The sequence below is a fragment of the Pleurodeles waltl genome, chromosome 4_1 (assembly GCF_031143425.1).
Source record: "Pleurodeles waltl isolate 20211129_DDA chromosome 4_1, aPleWal1.hap1.20221129, whole genome shotgun sequence".
Classification (NCBI taxonomy): domain Eukaryota; kingdom Metazoa; phylum Chordata; class Amphibia; order Caudata; family Salamandridae; genus Pleurodeles; species Pleurodeles waltl.
This window is the reverse complement of record NC_090442.1, coordinates 314,959,581-314,969,597: the sequence shown is the minus strand read 5'-3', so window position 1 is coordinate 314,969,597 and position 10,017 is coordinate 314,959,581. Positions and strand designations below refer to the sequence as shown.

The following is a 10,017-nucleotide window of genomic DNA, read 5'->3' as shown; positions in this document are numbered from 1 at the left end:
CTGCACATCAAATTTATAGAAGGCATACCTGGTAATCTCAACGATGATGCACTGTTACCTACACACCTTGTAAACATTGTGATTGTAGACAATCTCATGCGTGAGGGTGGGGATCATCCAGAGATAGAAAAAGCTTTTACCCAATATTCACACCATCGTAACCTGAGCATATGTTACATTGTGCAGAACTTGTTTTACAAGGGTAAGAGCAGTCGTTCTATAACTCTGAACGCCTCATTCCCTGTTTTATTTAAAAACCTTAGGGACAAACAACAAATATCGATAATTGCTAAGCAGATGTACCCAGGAAACATGCAGTTTTTCTTAGAAGCCTTTAACGACGCCACCGCTAAACCTCCCGGGTACCTGTTGGAAGACTTAAAACCCAAGACTCTAGAAGACTATAGACTATGTGCTGATATTTTCCTCCCAGATCTCCCTGTAGCTTACACCGCTAGAACCAGACCCAGGGTGTATAAAAATACTCGCTAAAAACTAAAAAGAAATTCATAACATTTACTTTCTAAACCTTATAATATAAGGTGTTACCATGTCTGCATGCGTACGCCGTAATTTAGCACTCCTAAAAATGCTGGTCATAGCTATCCCCCAACAAAGAAAAGCCATCTTTTGCTCGGCTTCGGGCGACTTAGTGTCAGCCCTTTCAGAAATAGTCCTAAACACCGTAAAAGGCAACGTCCCTATATCCGAGAGTCAGTTCCGTGTGCTGAAGAGGGGTGCCCTTATCAAAAAGCTTAGTAATAAAAGGAGGTCCCTCATTTCTAGGAAGAAACTTGTAAAACAGTTGGTTGACTTTATAGGAGCACTCCTGGGCATAGCACTACCTTTAATTACAAACCTCATAACCGGGAACTGATGGATTATGCCCAAAAGATGTACCTTGTGCCACGTCAACAACTGGAGCAGTTGGGACCATCTACGAGCGACGCTTGGGATATACGAAAAAATGAAACACTATGCCTAGATGCCGAAATTTAAAACATTTTAAACAGGCCTGATTTAAAACCTTACGACAAAGCCAATCTTTACTCCAGAGCTCCTCAAAACTTTACAGACCTATAAGCAATGGACTTCTGAAAAAGAAAATTAAATCTATATTCCCAAGACTCTGAACCGCCACCTCCAGCCTCTGAAGCGCTTCAATATCAGCAGCCCCAACAGCCGTCGGCCCCAACACCCCCGGCCTCAAACATCTTTGTTGAAGAACTTTTAAAAAATGTAAGACAGAGGTACAGAGGTGCAACGCAAATGTTACTAAGTACAATGGCTGCTTCTAAAGATCTAACCTCTTGGAATGAACGGGGTGAATTCCTCTACAAGGGGCAACCAATTGCAGGGTCTCATATGTATGACCTTGTCAGAGGTTGCACACACCCCAAAACCCTACCTCCCCACAAAGTGCCTAGAGGATGGGTCCAGTTTCTACAGGCTGCTGCTGAACTCAGCGTTCCTTCTACACTTGTTACCGAACACCAGAGGCTGTTTGAAAGATCCTACTTACAGCTCTCCAAGTACACCATCAGCATCTGTTTTGAAACACTTGTCTACCCCCCAACTATCCCCCTCATGGAACATCGAACCCCTACCTTCTGTGGCTAAAAAGTTGTAGTCAAAAAATATATTGTAGTTAAATTTGTGATACTTGTGATCATGGGTATTTTGTTTTACAGTGTCTGTGTGTATAGTTTTACAAATTTAAATATATTGAATGCTTTTCTTTCAGCATTTATTTTCCTTAGTATGTTTGGATACTTATTGATTGTACTAAAATTATGTGTAATAAGCACGTTTTAACCTTTTCTTCACTCCTATGTCATAATTTAGCATTTATTTTTCTAATGTATGCCATGACGGTTGAATAAAAATGCATAGACCGTTATTGAGTTTAAATTCTTTTATTGTAGACATTTAACGTTACATGTACATATGCATTACAAGGTCTTACACTTTTGACAAATGGCGTGTTCTGTTTGAACACAGCGCGACATATCCCTAACGTTTTCTTTTACATATTTCACAACAATACTATCATTGTTTACTAAATCGTTCGAATATGACTTTAGAAAATTTCTAACCGTCACCCCCTCAGACATTTTAGTAATATGGCTAGAGGATCCTGCACCTGCATCATGTTGTTCTCGACCCTAACAGCCGCTTTCTTTAGATGCTTGAATACATGTTTTGTATAAATGCTATGATCTGGGAATGCGGCTGATCTGTCAAACACTGTAACCATGTTGTTATCCAAAAACACTCCCACCCAGTGTGTTGCACCCTTGTAATGTGGATCTGTGTTAAAGACTAGCGAAAGTAGTCTTTCTATGCCCATCTCCATGAGTAGCCCGTCGCTTGGGAAAACATCTAAAAAGTAAAAATTATTTCTTTGCATATTTAAGACTGCTTTAGAACTTACGTATCTGTACAGTGTCCATTGTACAATGTTTTAAAGATAGTCAAACATATTCTGCTCAGTGTGGTTAACTTGAATTACACTGTCAAACACCTCAAATACAACCATGTTCACATTGGTAGCCAGGGGTTGACTAAAACATATTTCAGCTTTTAGATTTCCGTTTTTTTATCAGATTATAGTGATCACCATCTTCCATGTTGGGCGTCAGATCAAAAGCAAAAAAGGGTGTAACCTGCCCCATACCCTTCTATTGATACGACGACTCCTGAGTCCCTCAGATGTTTTCCTGTTATAGACACCAGGACGAGATATTCCCTGATAAAATAAATGTTCCAAAACTCGGCGTGTACGGCTTTGCAGGAATCACAGCACCCTCATGTACCAGCGCCGCGTAGTTGATGTTGTAGTGTTTGAAACTGAAAGGGTGTGAGGTATACAGCCCACTAAAAGCGGTGTTGTCCACAAACCCTGTGATAATAAGTTTCAACAGTTGACCCAGAAATAAATGTTGCTGTTGGGTTAAGCAGGTACCTGTGGGTATGCTGAATATCTTCAGAGCCACTTTTTCCACGGCATACTTCACATTTGATAGCTGTAGGGCCTTTGCATGAGCTAGTCTGACGCTTGGTGACAGTTTAACAAGTTTATACTGTTCTGCATCTCCACTAATGAGACAGAATGAGTCCTTGTTGCAGGTTAGTTTGATCTTAAGATTGATGCAGTTAACTAGTAGCTTATCTTGGTAGAAGAGGTTTGAATGTATGCGCCCTAAGAGGTCAAACTGTCTACTGCTGCTGGCAAAGTGTGCTCTTTTCACAAAACCCTGATTGTGCCCATCCAGAGCTGTAGCTTCGAAATGACCATAAGTATCTTTGTAGAAGAGTCCTGCTGAAAGCTGGGTGTCCAGGGCATCACGGCTGTAGTTCAGAATACTCTCAATGTATGCCCTATACGCGTACATGTTATCACCATCTGGTTATACATTCAGGAATGTCGCACAGCCCCGTAGTTGACGTGTCAGAAATGCTCAGATACTGCAGAGTTACAGGGTGAATTTCAGCTATTCTTTCTTTAAGCAGCAAATATACCATTCTGGCAATGTATATGTATCCAGGGTGTAACTCATAGACATCTTGCACTGTGATACTCTGATTCTCGTTCTAAAAGTGAGTGAGTATGTAGTGTTAAATAACACAGTTATGGTCCGCTATCCTTGACCTCTGTATTTTTTAAAACAGCTTTCATGGGGCTAAAGACCACATTCTTCTATTTTCATATTAAATATCACACATTTGTCTTTCTATGACCCTTTCTATCAATCTTTTGTCAAAATAGGTACACAGCCCCTGCATATGTTCGAGTTTTGAGCAGGGCTCAACCACGTATCGGGTCTCATTAACCACTGCTGCCAAGAAGTTAATCATATCAACGTGGACACATTTCTTCACAGCTAACAACCCATACACCACCCTTAACAACTCATATACCTTGTGAGGGACTAACCCGCTACATATGTGTCGAATTGTTCTTACATTGTACGACTCATATAGACATTCATGAGCCTCCTGATATGCCTCGTTAATTTTATGCCCATAACATAGTTTATAACAGTCACGTTTAACCTGTGTTAACAACGGTCACCGCAAAACCTTTAACAAGCCATATGGCGTCATAGGGTATGCTCGGAGTTTCCTTTTCAAAATTGGTGCTAATATAGGTGCAAACACATTTCTTACGCAGCTCTTTGTTCTGGCTTGTAATACTTTCAGGCTGTCTGGAACAGCATAAGCAGTAAAAATGTACATTGTTAACCTTTGGCGTAGACCCCTCTAGAGCATCTCATTTTGCGGTTGTTTTCCACGGCTCAAACAGAAAGAAAAAGACAAACTATTTGTTAAAAGTATGACATCAGCGTATACACGATAATTGTCTATAGAGATGTTTTTTTTTTTTTACTAACCTCAGCATTTTCGCTACACTCAGTGGCTGCTCTGAAATCTTGAAAGTCGCATAGGTCCATTGGTGTATAAGCGGCTTTGGAGTTTACACTTGCCGGCTGTACGACGACTACCTCTGGATCAGGGTCCTCTTGAAAGCCCATATCTTAATAGACTGGCGAATTTGTGGTGCTATACCTTCTTCATCTTCAGTGTCGATTAAGTTGATTGCATCATTTAATTCGACTTTCGAGGCTTTTAGTTGCAGCAAGTCCTGGAGGCTGAGCTTTTCAAGCCAATGGCAAAGTTCCTCTTGAAAACCGGTAACATCGGAAACCCCATCTTTAGGGGCAGCTGGCTGTGCATTCTCATCCAACACCAGGGGTGTTAGGGTCCTATAATACCTATTGATAGTGTTCTGGGCCCCTGAGGAGGCAGCTTTTCTGGTGAGAGGATTGTATCTCTTCATAATGCCTTGACAACCTATTTCAGCGATGGTTCATGGTTTGGCATGCTGCTCTAGCCAGCTCCTTATATGTATTAATGGTTCAAAAAGGGCGTATGCCTCTACAACACATAGCAGTCACATGGTCTCCTTGATGGCTCTGATACGTTGAGGGGTTACATGTAATGCTAACCATATGTCACGACTTCTGCAACATTTGCCCAACCCCTCTTTTTGGATTATCCAGCAGTGTGGAGGTTTGGCCTTACATTCCCAATACTCCGCCGTGTGAGGAGGCCCCCAAGCAGCCACTTGGTCCTGAATGTCTGACATGTCCAGACTTCTACTCTTAGGCTCAGAAACAGGTTGCTCACCAGCAGGGCCCTCATTTTACACAGCCCATAGGCCTAAACATAGGGGCTAGGACCCTGGCACATGACTAACACGTGACCCCATGATCTCACAACCCACGTGACACCCCCTACACCTACGTCAGTTCCGGGGTGGTAATGGATGCGACGTCATTTCCGAGGGGGGCCGGACAACTGCCACTTTCCAGTTGATGAGGAAAGGTATCCCTTCTGACTACTCTTGTGTGAGTGTCTCAAGCAGTGCTGCAGGCCCACTTGTAGCATCCAATTGACATGCCCTGGGCACAGGTTATGCACTTTACTAGGGACTTATAAGTAAATTAAATATGCTAATTGGGTATATGCCAATCAAACCATGTTTTAAGGAGAGAGTACAAACACTTTAGGACTGGTTAACAATGGTAAAGTGCACAGTCCTAAGGCCAACAAAAATAAATTCAGCAAAAAGTTGAGGGGGAACAGGCAAAAGGTTTTGGGGTGACCCTGCAGAGAGGGCCATTTAGAATAGTATTGCTGAAAGATAGGGAAAGTTTTCCTTTCTGCTCCAATAGCCTTGCTTTCATTTGTACCCCAAATGTTGCAAGATATAGGCAATGATATATGCCCTGCATCCCCTTAAGTGCCAAAGTAAGTGGTCATGGTGAAGGACTCTGGAATGGAGGGCAGGGGACTTTTCAGAGTTATCTTCTTCATGTCCTTTCTACATTTTAACTAAAGGAAATGGAAGTTTTGTGTAACTGACCCCTGCAGCTTGCTGAACAGGTCATGCTGGAATTGTTTAACCCTAAGGTGGTTTCTTTATATATAAACAGTTATTCGTACAAGAACAGTTCAACGTACGGTTTTGGGAGACAATGCCGCAAGAGTTTTTAACTTTCTCACATTTGAACTTCATTAATGTGGGTTATAGTCTAAATGTGTAAAGTTCATTCATCAATTCCAGGTTCAGGTGACCAAATTGCCAGTTACAGGTTCACAGTGGGGACTAATCTTCAAAATCAGTAGTTATTAATAGATGTGGGCATGTGCTGTGTATAAGTGCCCTCTGAACCTCCTTCGACTATACATGTAGTAACAGAAAAATGGAACTATGCCTAACACGCTTCCTGAAACCTATTTTTTCATAATTCTGAGTTGAAATCTTGGGCTGATTTTGGGCTGAAACTGGTCTGCGTTGGGCTGAAATTGGGCTTCTGCTTGGACTCCTTTGGGCTCGGGGCGGGTCTCAACATCTAGCAAAACTGCTTGCGACATGTCTGCAACACTGAATTGTCTGTTTTAAAAAATAACCTACATCTTACCCTGCTGCACAACGCAGCAAAGTGCTGTCCTCGGGCTTGAAGGTCTGTCTGTGTTCTAAAAAAATTACCTACATCTTACCCTGATCCACAACGCGGCAAAGAGCCTGAAGGAGCAAATGTTCACCGCTCGCTGGAGGTGAAGAAGCCGTTGGTCGCGCGCTGCGGTTGGCGACCAGACCAGTAGAGCAGCAGAATGCGCGGCTCGCTCGCTTCTCAGCTCCTGCGATCGTTGGGCCTTCTGAGCGCGCTGCTCCTCCAGGAGGCGCTCTCATTTGAGGCGCCGTCTTACTTTGAAGTCACCGTGCCGAAGAAGTTGGAGCCCAGAGCAGACGGAGGTACAACGCACAGACTATCCTACGCCGTGACGGCAGGAGGAAGGACGTACATCCTGCACCTCATCCAGAACAGGGGCCTGGTAGCTACCGATTTCAGCCTCGTTACGTACAACAACGAAGGTGAGCTCTTGGTCGAGCACTCCCATGTCCGTCGGGACTGTTATTACCAGGGCTGGGTGGAGGGAGTCCCACGCTCCAACGTGGTCCTCAGCGTTTGCTCTGGGCTTCGGGGCTTTGTGCAAACAGACACCTTCACGTATGGCATCGAGCCGGCAGAATTTTCCTCTACATTTCAGCACCTCATCTACAAGCTGAGTGATGTTGGCAACGAACCCACGAGATGCTTCACTATAAGGTCCAACATGGCCAACCTAGAAGATCTGTATCGCATGTTTCGCCAACACAAAAGCCGCCTTAATGTGAGACACAGGGCCTTTGTTGAAATTCATGGCATTGTGGATCATGACTTGTTTATCTTTGATAATCGCAACGCAACCGCTTCAACAGAGAATATCCTTTTTAGTATAAATTTGGCAAATAGCATGTTTAAGCCATTAGACGTCCACCTAGTATTGGTTTCGTTTGAGATTTGGACAAAGAAAAATATAGTATACTATTTAATGGATATCGATGCATACAGTAAGTCGTTTGCAGAATGGCAGTTGGAAAACGTTCGTCCACGAACTAAAGCAGATTTGGTAATCTTATTTAGATTGAACCACATCGACGGGGCGGCAGGAACAGCATTTCTGGGTCATGCTTGTAATAAACCATTAGCATCAGTAATGGTGGTGCGATGGCCAAAATCACGCACTTGGGTGCAAATGGCGCAAACCTTAGCACACGAAATTGGGCATTCATTGGGGATGGAACATGACGCAATGGACTTTTCGTGTGCTTGTGCACAATGGTGCTGCATTATGTATTATGCTGGGAACGATGGCATTGTCTCTTTTAGTGATTGCAGCAAGTCATATTATGAAAATTTCATGGCTGATGGTCGTGGCGCGTGTTTACTCAATGTACCACCACTTGAATCATACTATACCCATCCGTACTGTGGAAACAAGCAGGTGGAAGGAGACGAGAAATGTGACTGTGGCAACGTCAACGAATGTGCCAATGATCCCTGTTGTGATATTAATTGTAATCTCAAGGCCGGTGCTATGTGTGGATTTGGCGCATGCTGTGAAGGATGCCAGTTTGCCAAGAAGGGGACTCCTTGCCGAAAGCCTGCTTCTGAGTGTGACCTTGCTGAGTATTGCACTGGGGAATCAAACATCTGCCCAGAAGATGTGATTGCTCAGGATGGAACCCCATGCAATGATGCACAGTCCGTCTGTGTAGCCAACACCTGCTATGACTATAACCGACATTGTAGGCGGTTATTTGGACCTTCTGCAACTGTTGCCCCAAAGGAGTGTTTCTCACTAGTGAATACAATTGGTGATAGATTTGGAAATTGTGGTTTTATGAATGACTCTGTGACACCAGTAAAATGCGAAACTGAAAACGTCATGTGTGGACGATTGCAATGTCAGAATGTGAAGAAGCTGCGTATTTATGGCACACACGCTGCCACAATTCAAACACCATGTGGAAACCAGTTATGCTTTGGTGTTGATAACCACTATAGCTTAGATCTGCCTGATATTGCAGCAGTAGACAGTGGTGCAGCATGTGACTCTGGGAAGGTTTGTTTTAAAAGAGAATGTGTGGATGTGTCAACACTTAATTATGATTGTGACACAGTGAAAAGCTGCAGTGGGCACGGAGTGTGTAATAATAATAAGAACTGTCACTGTGACCAAGGGTGGGCTCCCCCAGACTGTAGTTCCAAAGGATTTGGAGGAAGCATTGACAGCGGGCCATTGATAGAAGGCTCTTTCCTTGCCTATGTCCCCAAGCAAGAAACCGTGCTTGGTATAGAGGCCCCAGAAGGCAGTGGCTCTGCAAAAGGGGAACATCCGCGCTTTTTCCTGCCGTCATTACTGGCCTCACTCGTTGTTTCAGAGTTGACCTAATAAAGTCAATTTCAGCGAAGTAATTTTAGGATATACAGAATACTACATAGATGGACTGTTCCCATTTAGTTTGTTCCTCTGCTTCTCATTTAACTAATTCAGGCCTCTAAAGGAATAGCTTGCTTATAAAGTATTTTATTTTTTGTAATTTGTATTTGAAGCATTTCTTCACAATCTATATTGTAAACGTTATCAGGTGCTTCGTTCATTAGGAAGGATTTGGATTCTCCTCTTTTGTTTTCGTTCTGAAACAAATGTGACATAAAGATTACTTTTTATTTAGCATATAGATTGTAACTGTAACTGTTGGCAAAATCTAGTTTAATCTCAGCAGTATCGTAGTTGTTAACATTCCCCTTATAGGTGGCTTTTGGCTCGAGCGGTTATTTCAGCCAACGGCAGTAGGCATGGTGTAACTTCCAGTTGTACTTTCCCGTTGTACAAATGGACCCGTGAGCCACAACATGCACACTTGTGTTAGCTCCGAAACGTTGATGTTGCCAGTTGAAAGTTATGAAGAATCACACGTGCGTTAAAAGTGAAGTTCTTAATTAATTTTGTACACATCTCACAAATGTCGTGCAAGACTTGAACTCTGATTGATCTCCAGTGTTATAATCAAAACTGTAAAACCGTACTAAACTGCAGGTCTAAAGATGCAAAATAAATATTTTAATAATGTTTTTTTAAATTCAGTTTGACGTCATATGTGGTCTAGTGTCTAATTTGCAGACAGCCGTTTGAAATACTGTTCCCCCTTTCATGGGCGTCGATTGGCCAAAATGCATCGGTGCTGACATCACATAGCCTTTGACCTTAATGACATCTCAGGAGCTGACATCATAGGACCATTCTCCCTGATTTATTTCAGGAAGGCGTGTCACATAACCCTAATATCACAACAGTTGACACTGCCGAAATTCCGTAACTGCATGATTAATACAACAGCATACCAGAAATGTCAGTTTTAGATACTACTTATATTATGGTGTTGACTCGATAGTTGAAATTTCTGGGGCATAATGTTTGCCCTGAATTGTAATGAGCAAGAAAAGCGAGTAAATCAAGCCTCTTCTAGGGGATTTATTCCCTTGAGAAATATTTGAAAAGAACAGGGTGAAATATTGCATTTCAAAGCAAACTTTTCACATACATTTGCTAAAATGCCAA

General features: G+C 42.7%; 1 pseudogene; it reads left to right on the top strand.

Annotated features, from left to right (window-relative positions):
- The first annotated feature begins 6,439 nt into the window (after nucleotides 1-6,439).
- LOC138288507 (disintegrin and metalloproteinase domain-containing protein 9 pseudogene) lies at nucleotides 6,440-9,538 on the top strand (annotated as a pseudogene).
- The last annotated feature ends 479 nt before the right edge of the window (nucleotides 9,539-10,017 follow it).